Source organism: Coregonus lavaretus, assembly GCF_964263955.1.
Source record: "Coregonus lavaretus genome assembly, chromosome: 26".
NCBI classification, from domain to species: Eukaryota; Metazoa; Chordata; class Actinopteri; order Salmoniformes; family Salmonidae; genus Coregonus; species Coregonus lavaretus.
Window position 1 is genome coordinate 21,696,046 of NC_140013.1, and position 22,468 is coordinate 21,718,513.

At 43.8% G+C, this 22,468-nt stretch overlaps 1 pseudogene across 1 annotated transcript in view; it reads left to right on the plus strand.

Moving 5' to 3' along the window:
- The window catches only part of LOC311101935 (S-adenosyl-L-methionine-dependent tRNA 4-demethylwyosine synthase TYW1-like), a 149,691-nt pseudogene that overhangs the window by 15,517 nt on the left and 111,706 nt on the right, over positions 1–22,468 (plus strand). Inside the window, exons 4-7 of the transcript in view lie at positions 107–138; positions 1,720–1,723; positions 2,317–2,436; positions 21,218–21,350. The product of the transcript in view is annotated as an S-adenosyl-L-methionine-dependent tRNA 4-demethylwyosine synthase TYW1-like (transcript). The remainder of the gene's footprint in view (positions 1–106; positions 139–1,719; positions 1,724–2,316; positions 2,437–21,217; positions 21,351–22,468) is intronic.

Consider the following 22,468-nt stretch of genomic DNA (forward strand, 5'->3'; position numbering starts at 1 on the left):
TTATCATTACCACTATGACTGTTCTCTCCTGTCCAATAGCTAATCATCCACTTTCTCTAGACTCACTGAAAACACATCATTCAACCCCTTCTTCCCTCTCCCTTAGGTGAGTAAAAACGTGGACAAGTGGCTGTGGATGTGGCTGTGGCTGGGGGGGGGGGGGGGGGGGGGTTAGAAGGATTATTGTTATACTATTCCAGGTATTCCTTAAAGAGGTAGGGGTTTCAAGTGTCTCCGGAAGGTGGTCAGTGACTCCGCTGTCCTGGCGTCGTGGGGGAGCTTGTGAATAGCTTTGACTGGGCTGAGCGGGAACTGTGCTTCCGTAGAGGTAGGGGGGCTAGCATGCCAGAGGGGGATGAACGTAGTGCCCTCGTTTGCGTGTAGGGTCTGATCAGAGCCTGAAGGTAAGGAGGTGCCGTTCCCCTCACAGCTCCGTAGGCAAGCACCATGGTTTTGTAGTAGACGCGAGCTTCAACTGGAAGCCAGTGGAGTGTGCGGAGGAGCGGGGTGACATGAGAGAACTTGGGAAGGTTGAACACCAGACGGGCTGCAGCGTTCTGGTTAAGTTGTAGGGGTTTAATGGCACAGGCAGGGAGCCCAGCCAACAGCGAGTTGCAGTAATCCAGACAGGAGATGACAAGTGCCTAGATTAGGACCTGTGCCGCTTTCTGTGTAAGGTAGGGTCGTACTCTGCGAATGTTGTAGAGCATGAACCTGCAGGATTGTTAGCGTAGAACGACTGGTTGTTGTCCAGGGTCACGCAAAGGTTCCTTGCACTCTGGGAGGAGGACACAATGGAGTTGTCAACCGTGATGGCGAGATCATGGAGCGGGCAGTCCTTCCCCGGGAGGAAGAGCAGCTCCGTCTTGCCGAGGTTCAGCTTGAGGTGGTGATCCGACATCCACACTGATATGTCTGCCAGACATGCAGAGATGCGATTCGCCACCTGGTTATCAGAAGGGGGAAAGGAGAAAATTAATTGTGTGTTGTCTGCTTAGCAATGATAGGAGAGACCATGTGAGGATATGACAGAGCCAAGTGACTTGGTGTGTAGAGAGAATAGAACTGAGCCCTGGGGGACACCAGTGGTGAGAGCACGTGGTGCGGAGACAGATTCTCGCCACGCAACCTGGTAGGAGCGACCTGTCAGGTAGGACGCAATCCAAGAGTGAGCAGCGCCGGAGATGCCCAACTCGGAGAGGGTGGAGAGGAGGATCTGATGGTTCACAGTATCAAAGGCAGCAGATAGGTCTAGAAGGATAAGAGCAGAGGAGAGAGAGTTAGCTTTAGCAGTGCGGAGAGCCTCCGTGACACAGAGAAGAGCAGTCTCAGTTGAATGACCAGTCTTAAAACCTGACTGGTTTGGATCAAGAAGGTCATTCTGAGAGAGATAGCAGGAGAGTTGGCTAGAGATAGCACGCTCAAGAGTTTTGGAGAAAAAAGAAAAAAGGGATACTGGTCTGTAGTTGTTGACATTGGAGCGATCGAGTGTAGGTTTTTTGAGTTGTAGTGTAGGTTCATAGAGTTGATTTGTAGTTCACGTAACTCAATGCAGGTTTATGCTGTCCACAATAAGGTATTTCTTATTACACTTTTATCTGGAGTGGATTCCTTGACACTACTGCTATTACTAAACACGCATGCATGCACATACCCTCTTCTCGTATTGTCATGGTAACGTGAGTTAGCGGTGCTACTTTCCCCTCCTTCTGTCTCCAGCGCTGTACGCAGCAGGGGTGACATTCAGAGGAGCGAGTGTAGAAAGAAACTACAATGTGAAGGCTAATCCTTATGATTTATCTACCGTGCATCCATTTAGCCTTCATTTAATCCTGCCAACGCCGATGAACATGTGGTGGGCAACATCATTTGAATCAGCCACGTACCCTGAGGAGTTCCTAAACTCCATAAATATGCATATGCTTTTCTTTATTTAATCAAGCAGCTCCAACAAAAGGTAACGACTTGTAATACAATTTATCCCATATGGGATCCTGGATGTGTTTAATCATGGATGTATTTAAGATTAATTGTGGATTTATGCCTTCATAAATCTGAAGGAGGTTTGGACCCTTTAGGAAATGCTTGAAGTAAGTGAGGCAGGTCTCTTGTGTACAATGTGTGAGTGATCTCGCCCTATTTTTCTCCCACGTACTCTCTCTGTTCTCACCTACCTTTCATATTCTGTCCATCTCTCTTTTTCTGCCATCACCTTTCACTATCTACTCCTCTCCCTCTCGCCTGCTGTCTCCCTCCTCCTCTCTCTCCTTCTCTTTCCCTCTCCCCCCTCTCCCCTCTCCCTCTGTTTCTCTGCAGGAGGAGCTGGTAGAGTCCAGTAGTGATGAGGAGACAGCTGGGTCAGAGGAGAAAAGGCCAGGCTCAGTCATCGATGTGGAGGATCTAGGAAACATCATGAACAGCATCAAGAATGCCAAGGTCAGTCAGACACAAACCAAACTCTGGGTTTGACACTAGCAAACTAAGTAGAATTAAGCAATGTAATTGGCATGCATTATACAAGGTTTGCTAGTATGTATACTTGATTGGAACATAGCCATGGTTTCAATTTCAGTTTCAACATACAGTATTTCATGGTACTGTATGGTACTGTATCTGTGAGGCTGAAGGGTAACCATAGCATTTTCTAACTTCATACTATTGCTCCATAAGCCATTATGATTTTTTAAAACACTTATCCTGGCTGTTTTTGACATAGTATTGTAGCACAACGCAGTCAAAGGCCACCCATCCTCTGATTTGCTGACAAGCACATGCTCTATTTGGCTTCTGTGAACTCAGGCTCCATGGGGACACCAGAGTAAGTGGTGTGAAGCCTCCTTGCCTTGCTTTAGCAGCAAACACATAAGCTGAACATGTGACTGTGGAGTAAACGTGCTTTCATTGAAGGAAAAGCGTAGCGAGCGGCAGATGGTTTGGTAGACACCAGCCTGGGCAGGCGAAGTGGGGACTTGCGTAAGAGTGAGCTGTGAACGTGCTGTGTACGCCCACCCCCCAGACCTCTGGGGACGAGTGACTCAAGAATGAGAAGAGCGAGAGGAGACATTTACTCCTCATCTCGTTTTAATTCCACTCACTGCTGGAGAAAGAAGGGATGGAGAGAAAGATAAGAGCTGCAATAATCCATCCCCTCTGTCCCCTCTGTCTACCTGTCCATTTGATTGGCATGTTGATACAACAGTAGCTAAGATGGGGAGAAGCCTGTCCACAATAAAGCGCTGCTCTGCCTTAACAGGCCCTAGTTTTGTCGCACCTGGACTACTGTTCAGTCGTGTGGTCAGGTGCCACAAAGAGGGACAATTGGCTCAGAACAGGGCAGCATGGCTGGCCCTTAAATGTACACGGAGAGCTAACATTAATAGATCAATCTCTCATGGCTCAAAAGTGGAGGAGAGATTGACTTCATCACTACTTGTTTTTGTAAGAAGTGTTGACAAGCTGAATGCACCGAGCTGTCTGTTTAAACTACTAGCACACAGCTCGGACACCCATGCATACCCCACAAAACATGTCACCAGAGGTCTCTTCACAATCCCCAAGTCCAGAACAGACAATGGAGGTGCACAGTACTACCGTATTTTCCGCACTATAAGGCGCACCGGAGTATAAACCGCAGCAGCTAAATTGAATGATGTGTACATATATAAGCCGCACTGGACTATAAGCCGCAGGTGTTTTAATGTTTAATACCTAGGAGGTCTTCTAGTGGCCATTAGCTGTAAAAATCCATAGATTAGCCGCACCGTTATATAAGCCGCAGGGTCGAAAAATGGAAAAAAAGGCGCGGCTTATAGTCTGAAAATTACGGTACATAGAGCCATGACTACATGGAACTCTATTCCACATCAGGTAAGTGATGCAAACAGTAGAATCAGATTTAAATAACAGATAAAAATACACCTTATGGAACAGCGGGGACTGTGAAGAGACACACACACAGGTACAGACACACGCATACGCACACGCTAGCAGTCTACACACACATACATTGTAATATTTTTGTATGGTGGTATTATACATTTTGTATTGTAGATATGTAGTGGTGTAATAATGTTATAATGTTGATGTACTGTTTTATCTTTTTTTTTATGTGTGATGTAAGTGCCTTAATGTTGCTGGACCCCAGGAAGAGTAGCTGCTGCCTTGGCAGCAAGTAAAGGGGATCCCTAATAAATACAAATACAAATGTCCTTTACATCCGAGCCAGAATGGTAACGTTTTCAATGCCCACAATTAGCAAATAATTTGGTTGTTCAGTGATAAAAAAATATCAAGCATGCCCAATATCAAACATATGAATCATATCATGTTACAAAACATTTGCCTAACCACAAGGGGAATAATACGTAGTGAGGTTGGATTCTTCAAAGTTGACTACAGATAATTATTTATGTATACAGAATAATGTACAATGTGGTGCAAAATGTTTTTAAGAATGTGTTTTTATATTGTGTGATTATGAGGTGAAATCTGCATGCTGTAAAGTATATAGGCTTTGAGGCAGTTCGGCCATCCGGAACTGATACTGGTGTGTTTTGCACGTTGTGCAGTGCATACAGAATGAACATGTTTAACAGAACTTTGCCGCTAATGATAATGATGTGTGTGTATGTGTTGTAAAGTTAGTGAGTATCTTTACTACAGTACACAACTTAAAAGAGTCAGCACAGCAGTGTTTAGTGACAGACAGTTTTCTGGCATCCTTCTTGTTTCTGCACCATGGGATTGATATCTCCCCTGCTCCAGACCAATGTTGTTGGACAGCGAAGGAAAGGAAAGAAATGTAATTGTCACTCAAGCAGAGTTTTCTGCTCTGTTCTGGTCTCTGTGATGTCACTTTCCCTCAGTGTCACCTCCCTGCTCGGACCCAATCCTGACCTCTATAACCAGGAAGGAGCACTTCTGTCCCAACTGTCAGTCTTCGTGTTTGCCCGCAGGGGAAAGAGTGTGTGTGTGTGTGTGTGTGTGTGTGTTTGCTCAAGACTGGGTGTGAAATAAAGTAGTTTTGTGTGTTTTCAGCATCTCGGGATGGCTGAAGGGCAGTAAAGGCTATGACTTGAGTACGTACATATATTACCCTTTCCTTCTATCACTTTAGGTTGAACTTTAAGAATTTTGCCCATTCTCTTTGTTCACAATGTGTTTGGTTGAATGTATGACGTCTCTAGGTGTCAGTGATGGAGGAGAAAAATTCATGAAAAAGAGTGCATTGTGTTCAGACAGATTGAGAGCCTGCATCAATCTATTCAGTGTATCTAGGGAGATATTTGAGGAGGAATGTAGAAGGTATGGGAGAGACTAAAATAGACCGTAGAGTTCTGAAGAACTTTTAAATATATATTTTACAGTCTTTCCATGGTTGTCAATGGTCATCCACAGTCAATGAGAATAGTTATTTTTTCCATTTTTTTTATACAAAGAATTAAGGCCTATATGAACATTTAGTCCAGAAGAGATCTTTTTAATCCATTACTGTTTGATAGAAATTTGTTTGCATGCTGTCTTCCCCATTGTCAAGAGATACTGTATGTCTTGAGTTTTGTTCCATATTAACTTTGAGTTCCCTCAGGCCCCTAGACGAACATACAATATAACAAATCAATCCAGCAATTAATGCAACAGTCTACATTCACTTAAATACCGGAAGATACATTTCAGAACATTTACCCAGAGAGAATTATACATATGGAATATAGAACACTGAGCTGAAGCAGTTCCAAAATGCTAAGGACATTTTTTAATTGGTCTCAACTCAATGCAGTCGTTGCTACTCATTCAAATTCATCACCCATTTTGTGAGCTGGGTGGAGAAAAAAGACAAACACTTTCAGGTACATTGTCTAGCAGTGAGTGAGCACATTACATTTCCAAGCTGAGTTGTTTGGCATTAGATGGTTCAACCCAGAGCCATATACAGTTGAAGTCGGAAGTTTACATACACCTTAGCCAAATACATTTAAACTCAGTTTTTCACAATTCCTGACATTTAATCCTAGTAACAATTCCCTGTTTTAGGTCAGTTAGGATCACCACTTTATTTTAAGAATGTGAAATGTCAGAATAATAGTAGAGAGAATTATTTATTTCAGCTTTTATTTCTTTCATCACATTCCCAGTGGGTCAGAAGTTTACATACACTCAATTAGTATTTGGTAGCATTGCCTTTAAATTGTTTAACTTGGGTCAAACGTTTCGGGTAGCCTTCCACAACCTTCCCACAATAAGTTGGGGGAATTTTGGCCCATTCCTCCTGACAGAGCTGGTGTAACTGAGTCAGGTTTGTAGGCCTCCTTGCTCGCACACGCTTTTTCAGTTTTACCCACACATTTTCTATAGGATTGAGGTCAGGGCTTTGTGATGGCCACTCCAATACCTTGACTTTGTTGTCCTTAAGCCATTTTGCCACAACTTTGGAAGTATGCTTGGGGTCATTGTCCATTTGGAAGACCCATTTGCGACCAAGATTTAACTTCCTGACTGATGTCTTGAGATGTTGCTTCAATATATCCACATCATTTTCCTTCCTCATGATGCCATCAATTTTGTGAAGTGCACCAGTCCCTCCTGCAGCAAAGCACCCCCACAGCATGATGCTGCCACCCCCGTGCTTCACGGTTGGGATGGTGTTCTTCGGCTTGCAAGCAACCCCCTTTTTCCTCCAAACATAACGATGGTCATTATGGGCAAACAGTTCTATTTTTGTTTCATCAAGACCAGAGGACATTTCTCCAAAAAGTACGGTCTTTGTCCGCATGTGCAGTTACAAACCGTAGTCTGGCGTTTTTATGGCGGTTTTGGAGCAGTGGCTTCTTCCTTGCTGAGTGGCCTTTCAGGTTATATCGATATAGGACTCGTTTTACAGTGGATATAGATACTTTTGTACCTGTTTCCTCCAGCATCTTCACAAGGTCCTTTGCTGTTGTTCTGGGATTGATTTGCACTTTTCGCACCAAAGTACGTTCATCTCTAGGAGACAGAACGCGTCTCCTTCCTGAGCGGTATGACGGTTGCGTGGTCCCATGGTGTTTATACTTGCTTACTGTTGTTTGTACAGATTAACGTGGTACCTTCAGGCGTTTGGAAATTGCTCCCAAGGATGAACCAGACTTGTGGAGATGGGAGATGGCTGATTTCTTTTGATTATCCCCACAGCATGATGCTGCTACCACCATGTTTTACCGTAGGGATGGTGCCAGCTTTCCTCCAGACGTGATGCTTGGCATTCAGGCCAAAGAGTTCAATCTTGGTTTCATCAGACCAGTGAGTCTTGTTTCTCATGGTCTGAGTCCTTTAGGTGCCTTTTGGCAAACTCCAAGTGGGCTGTCATGTGCCTTTTATTGAGGAGTGGCTGCAGAGATGGTTGTCCTTCTGGAAGGTTCTCCAATCTCCACAGAGGAACTCTGGAGCTCTGTCAGAGTGACAATCAGGTTCTTGGTCACCTCCCTGACCAAGGCCCTTCTTCCACGATTGCTCAGTTTGGCCGGGCGGCCAGCTCTAGGAAGAGTCTTGGTGGTTCCAAACTTATTCCATTTAAGAATGATGGAGGCCCCTGTGTTCTTGGGGACCTTCAATGCTGCAGAAATGTTTTGGTGCCCTTACCCAGATCTGTGCCTCGACACAATCCTGTCTCGGAGGGAGGGAGGGAGGGAGGGAGGGAGTAGTGTGTTACTGATGGTAGGCTTTGTTACTTTGGTCCCAGCTCTCTGCAGGTCATTCACTAGGTCCCCTCGTGTGGTTCTGGGATTTTTGCTCACCGTTCTTGTGATCATTTTGACCCCACGGGGTGAGATCTTGCGTGGAGCCCCAGATCGAGGGAGATTATGTATGTCTTCCATTTCCTAATAATTGCTCCCACAGTTGATTTATTTAAACCAAGCTGCTTACCTATTGCAGATTCAGTCTTCCCAGCCTGGTGCAGGTCTACAATTTTGTTTCTGGTGTCCTTTGACAGCTCTTTGGTCTTGGCCATAGTGGAGTTTGGAGTGTGACTGTTTGAGGTTGTGGAAAGGTGTCTTTTATACTGATAACAAGTTCAAACAGGTGCCATTAATACAGGTAACGAGTGGAGGACAGAGGAGCCTCTTAAAGAAGAAGTTACAGGTCTGTGAGAGCCAGAAATGTTGCTTGTTTTTAGGTGACCAAATACTTATTTTCCACCATAATTTGCAAATAAATTCATTAAAAATCCTACAATGTGATTTTCTGGATTTTTTTTTCTCAATTTGTCTGTCATAGTTGACGTGTACCTATGATTAAAATTACAGGCCTCTCTCATCTTTTTAAGTGGGAGAACTTGCACAATTGGTGGCTGACTAAATACTTTTTTCCCCCACTGTATGTAGGAGAAAGTGGCGCTCCTTGATCGTTCAGACAGAAAGCGCATTAGCCCGACTCTATACAGTATGACTGGTTCTACCCAGAGCCATGTTTTAGAGAGTTAAGCATATGCGGTTTCTGCATTATGATGCATTTACTGAAACATTCAATGGCAGACATTAATCAGTATTAACATTACATGGAAATATTTAAAAAATACTATAAAACTGAATGTGAAGAATGAGCATTATGATGCATTTACATGACACTACAACATTCTATGGCATCCATGTTAGCTCCCCATTGACATTACTTAAGTGATAATGCCCTCGAAGCCGGTGTTTGTTGGGTATATTTGCACGGGTGTTGTTAGGGCCGAGACGAAGTCGAGCCAATATATCCAACAAACACCGGCTTCGAGGGAATTATCACTTTTAAACAACGGGTTACCAACATGTTCAAATAATGATGGACATATTTTCATTAACATCATTTTGATTAATTTATTCGTACTATTTCATCCTTCCACAAGATATAGTCCCGACACAAATCTATGGTTGCTAGAGACCCGACCCAGTCGTTCTTTCTTTTTGTTCTGTGTCTATGGACGCGACCCAGTCGTTCGTTCTAAATGTTCCATTGCCATACTGGCTGGCAACGTTCTTATCCCTTGCCTAGCTATCCAACTACGGCTAGCTTACAGTCACGTCAAAAAGTTCAGCCAGAATAACAGCAGAGTAGCTGCATTTGCATAAGCTGTTTTCTAGTGACATTTATTTGGATACATCCATAACAATGAGCTAATGAGGCACAATTTTGCCTGGCATAGAGAATGTGCTCACTCGTCAGGACACTGTTGATCAGAGGAGCTAGCCAACAACACAGCTACAGTAACACAATCATTTCAAACTGAAGCTGGAAAGACTGCAAATTAGCTGCGTTTCGTTGTACCTTTTTTCAATGGAAATGTTTTGTATATATCCATAAAAATGATGCCAGCTGATTCATGATTTCGACCGGCTGAGAAACGCTGCCTGCCTTTCTGTCTCGTCCCGACACGTTCAATACTATGGGACAGCTGGAGATCGAATTTGAGTGTTGAAACAATGTTGCAAATGTCGGAGAGACAGACAGCAAGGTTTATACAAATCTCCACTGTTGAAAACAAAATGTTTGTCTAAAAGAAATGTGAGATAATGTTTAGATGCTTTTTATAGTGGAGATTAAGTTTATAAAGAGCCTGACTAGGTTGATGAGACAGTGGATTTAGCTGGTGGTAACTTGTGGAATAGACACGGGCTGGAATGCGGTTTTAACCAATCATCATTCAGGATTAGACCCACCCGTTGTATAAATGGGGATTATACCATGGCATTGTTGAATACTTGTTTCTGATTGGCTTAAAGGGCATTATGGCTCTACCACCAGGGACGGTGTGTTCATTAGGGCGATATGGGCGACGCACTGCCAAACGGGAAAAGGAAGGGATTTTTTTTCTAATCAATTATATCACGGCAACAGTAGTTATCAGTGTTCTAATCTAGACGTCTGATCTGACACTAAATGTCCAATCAGGCTAAAGTCGTGCTTCAAATGGCCCCGCCCCTTTTGGGGCGATTTCAGTCAGGTTGAAAATCGCCCAGGAGTCTCTCATAGACTCTCGTGTAAAATCTTTTTTTTTTTCAAATATCAGAGCTTTCAATACAATCTCTATGGGTTCCGGGAGGGCTTGCACTTACGCGCTTTCGTCATACGTAACATAAGTAACCATGAACATAACTAAGAAAAGAGCGGGTAGCAGCGTCAATCAATTCACGTACTACTGTCAAGATGGTTAGCTTTGCGAGGCAAAGATGAAACTGAGGGCTCCACCAACCCTGGTATTTTTCTTGGACTTGTCAACTTTGTGGCACAATTAGATGAGGTGTTTGATGACCATCTTAAAAATGCTAAAGTTTTCAAGGGCACATCAAAGACCATTCAAAACGAGCTACTGGAGTGTATGCTAGCGGTCATGAGGGAAAATATTGTGGAGGAGGTGAAGTCGGCGAACTTCGTAGCTATCCAAGCTGACGAGACCACGGACGTTTCTACACAGACACAGCTGGTGCTTGTGCTGAGGTACATAGATAGCAACCACAAAGTGCAGGAGCGCTTTTTTGAGTTCCTTCCCATCTCGGAATCAACCTCAGTCTCAATCGCCAGTGTGCTTTTGGAGAGACTGAACGGTCTTTTTGCCGACGACGAGAAAGTCAAACTCATTGCGCAAGCTTACGATGGAGCCAGTGTGATGAGGGGAGAGAAGGCTGGTGTGCAGCAAAAGGTGCGTGAGCATTTCAAGAATGCCCATTACGTGCATTGTTATGCGCATCAGCTGAATTTGATCATGCAGCAAGCTAGAACAGTTTCAGTACAAGTAATGTAGCCTCTCTCTCTCTTTGTCCCTCCCTGTCTGTCTCTTTAACACACACACGCCCAAATCAGTTCACAGTTGATGTTGTTTAAAATAGTTATTTTTCATTAAAAAAAATTTTTTTTACAAATCTATACAATTGGCCAGAATATGGTTGTTCATATTTACAAATCTATACAATTGGCCAGAATATGGTTGTTCATTTTTACAAAGCCATACAGATAGCTGTGTTTACCTTTTCTAGAAATTATTTTCAAATTCTGTTTTCAGGCAAAATGTCTATCACTGTTCATTTTCACAAATCTATACAAGAGGGCAGAATATGGAAGTCTATAAAAATGTCTTATTACCAATAACTTGCATCAATGTTTTCAGTAGCCTCTATCAAAAGCTCCTGCTTGCTTGTTGTGAATTATGCTCAGGTGCACATATTTCCAATTCAACCATGAGGCCTTTTTGAAGCAAGTAATGTGTATATCAGTATTGACTTATATGCTGCCCCTGTCTTCATGTTGTTGCTGGACATATCTTTTTTAAAATGTGTGTAGGTCACCTAAATCATCAGAAAAATTGCCCCCCCCTGAGAATTTTTTCAGGAGCCGCCACTGTCTACCACTAAGGGATGTCAAAGACAGAGGTTTTCAGGTAGCCTAGTATTGACTGTACCTCCATACATCATACTCCCTCTCAAAACACCATTGAGATGGCAGGTCATTAATCGCTGTGCTAAGCTTATAATGAATTCACTGACAGTAGGGTGTCCGTGTGCACCATCGTGCGCAAGTTGATTTTGTCCCCCCACGCCAGACGGAATCAGGACACGCAGGTTGAAATATCAAAACAAACTCTGAACCAATTATATTAATTTTGGGACAGGTCGAAAAGCATTAAACATTTATTGCAATTTAGCTAGCTAGCTTGCTGTTGCTAGCTAATTTGTGGGATATAAACATTGGGTTGTTATTTTACCTGAAATGCACAAGGTCCTCTACAATTAATCCACAGATAAAACGGTAAACGTTTGTTTTCTAGTAATCTCGCCTCCTTCAGGCTTCTTCTTCTTCTTCAGACTTTATATGGTGGTTGGCAACCAAATGTATGATGCATTACCACAACCAACTGGACTGGAGCGTAGACCTCAGTTTATCTTTCAATCACCCACGTGGTTAGATGCTCCTAAAAACCAATGAGGAGATGGGAGATGGGAGAGGCAGGACTTGCGTCACAAATAGAACTGAGTTCTATTTTAGCGTGGGGGGAACTGAGTTCTATTTTAGCGTCTGGCCACGCAAACGCTCACGAGCAGTGTGGGTGCAATGATTTAATAACATGTATGTGTACATTTATTTTGCAACGCTCGCGCACGCGACGCGTGCAGTGTGGTCAGCATGTTATGCTATAAAATACATTTTACCAAGACAAATATGAGTATTTCTCTAAAATATCTTAGACATTATATCCAAAAAGTTGGATTTCGTAACCTAATACATCCAATAATAAGCACCGAGCTCTATAGACAGAGTGGTGCCGCTTTCTCGCAGGAACATTTGAGGATTTTACATGTTGTGGTGGTCATCTGCAAAGTTGTTTCCAAGGGTCGCAAAATTAGCATGACACAAGCTGAATTAAATGTAAATGGGTTTTAAAATAAGAATCTCAGTGCTCCGTTGACATTTCACAGAAACCTTATTGGTTTTGTGATAAATAATCGAAAAATAACAGTAATTTCGCATTAATATGAAAAGTGTGTACAAAAATGTGAAAGTACTACATGTCATGTCTCAAAATCGATATCTATCCTACCTCTATATTGTTTTATGTCCTCCGGATTCGAGAAGAAAGATGACGATTAAACAGTGATTCTGTCAGTTTAGCCTTAATTCTCGCACAGCATCCAGCCTAGCTGACGCAATTATATTTACCTGATTTTTGACCACTTTCTTTTCTCTGGCGTCCATCGATTTAGTCACCCTAATTCTGGTCATCCTACAAGGGGTAAAAACTCCAATACCTTTTGAACGGATTATGATAGAGACAAGAGGTTTGGACCATTGGTTTTCTTAGAGTAGTGTCTACACAATTAACATTGGTCAAAATATGCGTTTTTGAAAGGACACCCTACTGGCAGTAAATACAGTAATTATAATAAATGCCTTGAAAATGCCTCTCTTGATAATGTACAGTATATAAATAAACGTAATGAAATGTCATATTAGTGTGACACAGGCACTGCTCTGGTATATCTGTGTCCCAATATGCAGGAGGGCTGATTTTGTCTCTTTGTCATTGTACACATTTGACCATTTGACATCAGAAACTAAGTCAGAGACTATGGACTGTACGTGTCAAACGATGTTTTGTGTATCGACCCCTCTCTGGCTCTTGACTCTGTGTTGTTGACTCTGCCATTAGGAAATACAGTATGATGCTTCATTATTGTTCCTCCTATCGATTATCTTTGACTAATCACCTTGGAGAATAGCTTGGTCAATAGCTATTCATAACTTTACTGCCACATTAAGTCCAGTGAGCTTTCCTAATACTGATGGCAGTGCATTAAACATTTTTGTTGTTTGCTAGGAATCTGGGAACAATGCCAGACAGTGAGTGTTTAATGGATCTTTGGCCTTGCTGCTAGGCTATTTGCTGGGTTGGGTCTGCTGTGTTGTGTGAGGACCACTGTCCTTAGTGGGTAGAAAGTGAGTACAGATAAGACCTGTTTCATTGTTGATTCCCCTCAACGAGTATCTGGACCAGGTCTGAGGGGAGGGGAATGAGGGACAGCAGCAGTTACACTCTGTGTCTGTGAACATCACACAGGGACATGCAGGGCAGTGGGCACATGTTTGGACCATACAGAACTACAGGGATATATAGTGCTCACACTGACACTCCAGATTGCAGCACTCTCAGATTTATGTTGTATATCTACTGAAAAATCGAATCAAAGTTTATTAGTCTCATACACAGTTTGGCAAATGTTATAACGGGTGCAGCGAAATGCTTATGTTACTTGCTCCTAACAATGCAAAACAAATTACAATAAAAAATCAAGAAATCAAGAAACGTCAGAACAAATCTTATTAACAACCCAAATAGCACTGTAACAGTAGTAATCTCTGATCTGATGTCCAGAAGTGCTTGTCGGTCATAGGAAATAATACAAAAACCTTCTGAGAAAAAAAGTAAAAAAGAACACTTGATGAACAAAAGACTGCAAAGTTGGCTGGGACCATCGTCGACGCCATACTGACAGGCGTAGTCAGGTCTAGTAAGTCAAGGGGTGAGGTGTTGAAGGGCAGTGTCCTAAATGTGTTACAAAGTATTTGTCAGAGGAAATTTGTTTTTTCAAATGACACAATATGAGTGTCATGTAAAAATCCTCCAAGCGTGAAATAGTTCCCAATCGTTCTGATTGTGTTCCGATTGTGACGTCATGTTGTAATATTTCTCACAGAGTGAACATTTTCCCAGTTCAGTAATTGCACTGGGATGGCTGAGCTCGTGCGGATGTCTCTCTCTCTCACACCCTCTCTCGCCCTTGATTTAGCTAGCTAGCATAATTTAAGCTTGTTTGTATAGCTAAATAAACTAATATAAATGCTAGGTTTAGCCAAAGTATAAACAACTGTTTTACACTGAACTATTTTTACATGACATACGGCACAGTACAGTAATCCCTTTATACGGTGGAGGAGGATGTGGGAGGACTGTCTGACACGTTGTGATGGGTTACTGATTAAGTCTATCCTACGACCAAAGCCCCCTCTACCAGGGATACCACGGCTGTCAAAGCTGTGGAGTTCCTCGCTAAGCAGGGCTGAACATGGCTTGTCTGACTGCAGACATGCTTCACGTACGCACTCTCACACACACACAAACACATGCATCGCCACCCCTCTCTCTGCAGCATAAACCCAGCTGTAGAGAGCAGATAGAGCTGACAGATAGCTGCTAGCTGGGCTCAGAGCCTCAAACTTTAGTCAGCTACCCCAGCAGGAAGCTGTACTGCACAGCAGTGTCTGTCTAGGAGGCGATAAGCAGACAGACAGTCTTCTCTGTACAGCCCCTCAAACCCAGACAGATTCCAGCCAGAGCTAGACTGTTGATACGTTCGGATGCACAGGCATTGTTTTGAGACTCAACACCACTGAGGCTGTGCTGAACCAGGCTGTTGTGTTGTTTTGTTGGCCCCTGCTACAGAGAGAATAATCAGGACCAGTGGTTGGAGCTGTGCTGTGAACCTGCTGCAGGCAGACCGTCCCTGGTGTGAGACGTCACCTGTCTGAGAACAGCGTTAGCCCTGAGCCGAATGTATGCACGCTTGAATGCAAACACACACTATCCACTCTCTCCACTTTCACAGACACAAACACATTCACAGCTGCTGACAGACTATATCAGCCCAGTGATAACTAGCCCTTGAAGAGCCCTGTTACTCTGCTACTATGAGAAGATTACATCTAGTTGCCTGTAGTCAGGTCTGGGCAGTGGCAGCAGTACCCAATACAAATAATTGGGTTGGATCGATGGCGTTGCGGGTGCCGTCACTAAACATGGCTACTCTCCAAGGCCAGTCGTCCATCATCATGGCGTCTGAGAACATGACTCTGTAATACCTATTCACACATTCAGGGAAACTTTCCGTCAGGACTTCATTAATCTTGCGTCGGTGTTGTCATTAAACAGCGAGGGAAACTTTCCGTCAGGACTTCATTAATCTTGTGTCTGTGTTGTTGTTAAACAGCGAGTCCCTGGAAGCATGGTGTATTTACATGGTGTACTGTATGGTATGCCTCTCTCCCATGCAGTGTAATTTACTGCACCAGTCTTGCAGATTGGCTGGAGGGAGGGAGCTGTACCTGTCTTAAAGAGCCCAAAGCGGTAGCACTGGGTCAGGTATTGGAGAGCCCTTCTACCCCTGGTCAATGGGGCCCAATGGTGTTGTGGTTGCGCTTGATGGTTATTTAACAGAGTTAAGTTTTGATTGATGAGCTCTGCTTAATTTATTGATTGACTGCAGGGATTTCCCTTTGAAAGCTAGACCTCCTCATATGGCTTGGTTACAGTAGCGAGTAGCTAAACTGAAGAAGATGATTGTCAACATCAGTTTGGTTGATCAAGGTGGAATCTGTCTGTTCCTGTCTGTCAGGAATTGCTTAGTAGCTGCAATGCGAGGCTGGGGAAAAGTCAGTGCTCCATGGGCATCCAGTCGAATAGAGTTCTACAGTATATGGCTCTGTGGGTGTCCATTGTCATCCAAGAAGTCATGACACTTCAGATAGAATCACTTAAACCTTGATCTTCACAGTCCAGTCAAACATCAAAGACTGAACTTTGTAGCTCAGTTGGTAGAGCATGGCATTTGCAACGCCAGGGTTGTGGGTTCAATTCCCACGTGGGGCCAGTATGAAAAATACATAAAAAATAATGTATGCACTCACTAACTGTAAGTCGCTCTGGATAAGAGCATCTGCTAAATGACTAAAATGTTAAATGTAATGAACTTGGGAGTTTTTTATTTAAGATGAAGTGCTTATTATAAAAATGCCTTAATTTGCTGGGCCAAAATTCTGTTCCCTCTCCTTTGAAGAATTATCCATCTGTTAGAGACATATTGTCACGATCGTCGTAATGAGTGGACCAAGGCGCAGCGTGAAATGCGTACATCTTTTATTGAGTACTATCAACAAAACGAAACGTGAAGTCCTCGGTCATAAACACAAACCTACACGGAACAAGATCCCACAAAAGACAAGTGCACAACAGGCTGCCTAAGTATGGTTCCCAATCAGAGACAACGAGCCACAGCTGTCTCTAATTGGGAACCACCCCGGCCAACATAGAAACACATAAACTAGAACAAGAACATAGAAAATGAAACATAGAACCTAACACCCAGAAACTAACACATAGAAACTAACACCCTGGCTCAACATATAAAAGTCCCCAGAGCCAGGGCGTGACACATATTGCATCACAAAAATTCAACAGGTGTTTGAAGTAATTGTCTGCCTACTGTTGCTTGAAATCAATCTACCCTTTTGTTTTGCCATTGTAGTACTTTTTCTTCTATTGACCTTTCCCTGTAGCAGCAGACAAGGTAACAGCCCTGAAGACCTTCTATTCTGTACCGTATATTAATTGAATCAGTATCGCCATTGTCAGCATTGCAGTGTATTACTGAGGGGCATGATTCATGTTTGTGTGATTGGTAGAGCAATGTCCTAAAGCAGGTCCCCTTTTGTCAGCGTTGTTCAGGTGGTGAAATTTATAGCTGTAATATCAGTGGTTCTCAGTGGCTCATAGCTTCATGGACAACCCTGTCGGGCATAGAGCAGTTAGCAAGGCCAAGAGGGTTGATGATGCCTCAGATTGGCAAATGTGATGATGCCCAACCTTATCTCACCCCATCCCGGGCCCAGATCTGTTTAGTGCTGTGTAGCCAACGTTTATGGTCGTTGTCACGCACAAACAGATCAGGGACCATTCTAATCCTAGCCTATTCAGAGATGATGCCCATATGGTCACACACAGTGACGTGACATCACACGTCATTTGGTCTATAAATAATATGTCTTGTGTATTATTTGTAAATACTGGTTTTAAAGGCTACTACTGTTGTCTGTGTTTTCCCTGAGACAATTGACCCATTGGAATACATGTCTCACTGGGGTCTGTGGTATTGAAATTTGCTTGTCGTGATCTGAGTTGTAGTGTTTAAAGGGATAGTTCACCCAAACTACAAAGTTACATATTGGTTTCCTTACCATGTAAGCAGTCTATGGACAAGGTGTCACGCCCTGGCCTATAGAACTCTAGCTAGTTTGGTCTGGGTGTGAATATTCTAGGTTTGTATTTCTATGTTTGGCCGGGTGTGGTTCCCAATCAGAGGCAGCTGTCGCTCGTTGTCTCTGATTGGGGATCATACTTAGGCAGCCAGTTTTCCTGCCTGTGTTGCGGGATCTTGTTGTGTTCCTGTTTAACCGTCACGGTTAAGTTTGTTATTTTGGTTACTGTGTCGTGTGTTTATTAGTTAAATAAACATGTACGCCTTTCACGCTGCACCCTGGTCCGACCCTTTTCTTAACGTACGTGACACAAGGTATGACAGTAATTCATGCTTTGGTTTAGTTTGTTAGTTTTGGTTTAGTCTGGCACTGTTTCTAAATACTAACGTTTTAGCATTTGTGGCAAAAATACCATTCAAGTCATGGGACCGATATTAGCATTTTCCGCTAAAATAAAAATGGTCACATACACGTGTTTAGCAGATGTTATTGCGGGTGTAGCGAGATGCTTGTTCTTCTAGCTCCGACAGTGCAGTAAGATCTAACAAGTGATATCTAACAATTTCACAACATACTATATACCCAATAGACATAAATCTAAGTAAGGCATGAACTAAGAATATATACAGTACCAGTCAAAAGCTTGTTGATGTTGAGTGAGAGGTTATTTTCCTGGCACCACACTCCCAGAGCCCTCACCTCCTCCCTGTAGGCTGTCTCGTCATTGTTGGTAATCAAGCCTACTACTGTTGTGTCGTCTGCAAACTTGATGATTGAGTTGGAGGCATGCTTGGCCACGCAGTCATGGATGAACAGGGAGTACAGGAGTGGGCTGAGCACGCACCCTTGTGGGGCCCCAGTGTTTAGGATCAGCGAAGTGGAGGTGTTGTTTCCTACCTTCACCACCTGGGGGCGGCCCGTCAGGAAGTCCAGGACCCAGTTGCACAGGGCGGGGTTCAGACCCAGGGCCTTGAGCTTAATGATGAGCTTGGAGGGTACTATGGTGTTAAATGCTGAGCTATAGTCAATGAACAGCATTCTTACATAGGTATTCCTCTTGTCCAGATGGGATAGGGCAGAGTGATGGCGATTGCATCGTCTGTGGATCTATTGGGGCAGTAAGCAAATTGAAGTGGGTCTAGGGTGGTAGGTAAGGTAGAGGTGATATGATCCTTGATTAGTCTCTCAAAGCACTTCATGATGACAGAGGTGAGTGCTATGGAGCGATAGTCGTTTAGTTCAATTACCTTTGCTTTCTTGGGTACAGGAACAATGGTGGCCATATTGAAGCATGTGGGGACAGCAGACTGGGATAGGGAGAGATTGAATATGCCCGTAAACACACCAGCCAGCTGGTCTGAGCATGCTCTGAGGACGCGGCTAGGGATGACGTCAGGGCCGGCAGCCTTGCGAGGGTTAACATGTTTAAATGTTTTACTCACGTCGGCCACGGAGAAGGAGGGCCCACAGTCCTTGGTAGCGGGCCGTGTCGGTGGCACTGTGTTATCCTCAAAGCGGGCAAAGAAGCTTGTCCGGAAGCAAGACGTCGGTCTCCGCGACGTGGCTGGTTTTCCTTTGTAGTCCGTGATTGTCTGTAGACCCTGCCACATACGTCTCGTGTCTGAGCCGTTGAATTGCGACTCCACTTTGTCTCTATACTGACGTTTTGCTTGTTTTATTGCCTTGCGGAGTGAATAACTACACTGTTTGTATTCTGCCATATTCCTAGTCAACTTGCCATGGTTAAATGCGGTAGTTCACACTTTCAGTTTACATTTACATTTTACATTTTAGTCATTTAGCAGACGCTCTTATCCAGAGCGACTTACAGTTAGTGAATACATATATTTATATACTGGCCCCCCGTGGGAATCAAACCCACAACCCTGGCGTTGCAAACGCCATGCTCTATCAATTGAGCTACATCCCTGCCGGCCATTCCCTCCCCTACCCTGGACGACGCTGGGCCAATTGTGCGCCGCCCATGAGTCTCCCGACAGAGCTCTGCGACAGAGCCTGGATTCGAACCAGGATCTCTAGTGGCACAGTTAGCACTGCGATGCAGTGCCTTAGACCACTGCGCCACTCAGGAGTAGTTTCGTGCGAACGCTGCCATCTATCCACGGTTTCTGGTTAGGTTAGGTTTTAATAGTCACAGTGGGTACAACATCTCCTATACACTTCCTCATAAACTCATTTACCGTATCAGTGTATTCGTCGAAATTATTTTCGCAAGCTACCCGGAACATATCCCAGTCCGCGTAATCAAAACAATCCTGAAGCATTGATTCCGATTGGTTAGACCAGCGTTGAATAGTCCTTAGCACGGGTACTTCCTGTTTGAGTTTCTGCCTATAGGAAGGGAGAAGCAAAATGGAGTCGTGGTCAGATTTGCCGAAAGGAGGACGGGGGAAGGCCTTGTAAGCATCCCGGAAGTTCGAATAACAGTGGTCCAGTGTTTTAGCAGCGCTAGTACTACAGTCGATATGTTGATAGAACTTCAGCAGCCTAGTCCTCAAATTTGCTTTGGTAAAATCCCCAGCTACAATAAATGCAGCCTCAGGATATGCGGTTTCCAGTTTGCTTAAAGTCCAGTGAAGTTCTTTGAGGCCCCTCGTGGTATCGACTTGAGGGGGGATATAAACGGCCGTGGCTATAACGGAGGAAAATTCTCTTGGGAGATAATACGGTCGGCATTTCATTGTGAGGTATTCTAGGTCGGGTGAACAAAAGGACTTGAGTTCCTGTATGTTGCTACAATTACACCATGAGTCGTTAATCATGAAACGCACCTCCGCCCTTCTGCTTCCCGGAGAGATATTTATTCCTGTCTGCGCGATGAACTGAGAACCCCTCTGGCTGGACCGATTTCGACAGAGTATCCAGAGAGAGCCATGTTTCCATCAAACAAAGAATGTTACAGGCCCTGATGTCTCTCTGGAAAGAAATCCTTGCCCTGAGCTCATCAACTTTGTTATCCAAAGACTGAACATTAGCGAGTAATAAACTCAGAAGTGGTGGGTGGTGTGCGCGCCTCCTAAGTCGAACAAGCAGGCCGCCTCGAGTGCCTCTCCTCCGCCGGTGACGTTTTTGTTCGGCCTCTGGAATCAGTTCAATTGCTCTGGGTAGAGCGAACAAAGGATTTGCTTCGGTGAAGTCGTATTCCTGGTCATAATGCTGGTAGTTATGGTGAGTTACTGCCGCTCTGATATCCAATAGTTCTTCCAAGCTGTATGTAATGCCACAAAACATTTCCTGAGCTAATAATGTAAAAAATAATACATAAAAAAACAAAATACCGCTAAGTTTCCTAAGAGCTAGTTGGCGCCATCTTACAGCTATATCCATTGACTGCTTACAAGGTGTGTAGTAATTTGGGTGAACTATCCCATTAATGATCCAAGAGTGTTGTTTTTACAAGCCCTTATCAAATCACTGTCATGGGTGAAAGAAAATACATTGTTGTCAAATTGTTATTAAAGGTAAGTGTGAGAGTAGGCATGTTTATGTCAATAAAACACATTTTCAATGCCCTGCAATGGGGCAAACAGAAACTAACCCAGAGTTTTGTTGGGCCAAACAAAACTAACCCAGACTTTATTGAGGGAAAACAAAAATTAACCCAGGGTTGTGTTGGGGCAAACAGAAACTAACCCAGATTTGTGTGTGTTTGCTTCAGAGAAGAGAGGAGGGCCAGGAGGATGGACAGATGGTGAAGCTTTCCAGGCTGAATGGAGTGATGAAGGCTGAGGAAAAGGAGGTGTGGAGAGAGATGATCACTCATGCCCTGAGGGAGGCCCTGACTAAGCAAGGTAAGGAGCAGACCTGCAGTGCACACCATAATCACTACAGAAATACAGTCAAGGTACTGTAACACTGGAAGCATTAGAGAAATATAATGGAATTGTAGTTGCACTTTTATTTTCCCGTACTGAAATACCCAGGTATGCATGCACTTATAATTTATATGGTGGAATGTTACTTCTAGTAAGAGGCCATGTTTTATAAAACATTCTCTTTAGGACTTTATCAGTAATTACCTTCGCTGGTCCTATAGTTCCCTTAATAACTGCCACTTGGGTACAAAAGTGTATTTTTGCGGAGGAGAAATGATCCAGCTTTGATAATCTGCTATGAAAATCTGCTCTGAAACACTCACAGCACCAGATGCTTCAGAGCAGCATGTCCTTAACCTTAATGTCTACGGAGACACTGAGGAAAAAAATGATTCACTAGAAGGAAAATAAAGGTGTAGTAGGGTGGGGAGGAAGTGTGTGTGTGTGTTGTCTAACGGGGTGAGGAACGGGGCCAGGATGGAGTGTGTGTAGGGAGAATGTGTGTGTGTTGCTATGCAGAGAGGAGTGGGCTGGTGCCAGGAGTGTGTGTTGCCTAACACGGCTTAATGATGCAGCCCGGTCCAATTACCCTCTCTTCCTTCTCTTCCCTGCTGCTGCTCCTGCCGGTGGCGTCCCAGGAGACTTCACTCTCTTCTCCTCTCCCCAACACAGGTGCTGTCTCTTTCTCCCCCTACGGCTATAGCCTTGACTAGTGGTCCTCAACATAGTGGTGGGCATCAATATGGCAGGTGTAATAGATTTATAGATTTTCTTCCTGCATTTGTAAGAGAGCTCTAATGCCAAGAACATGCTTATCAATCCACTGGTTGGTTGCCTCTGCTCAGCAGAAAAATACTTTTGTGCCTTCAGAAGTCTTAGTTAGGAATACTTTTTCACCTGCATTTGGTTTGCAGTACAGTATTTGGGATGGCATTGAGCAATATCATTCCATGGTTATGTAGAATATGGTAGTAGGAAGGTATTGTAGACTGACATACCTGTTCCAGTAGTTTATCCCCTCTTGCACCTTACTAGCTTACTGCTTGTCAACATTCTGCCTGAGCATGAGTAATGAACATTAAGAACACTACTAT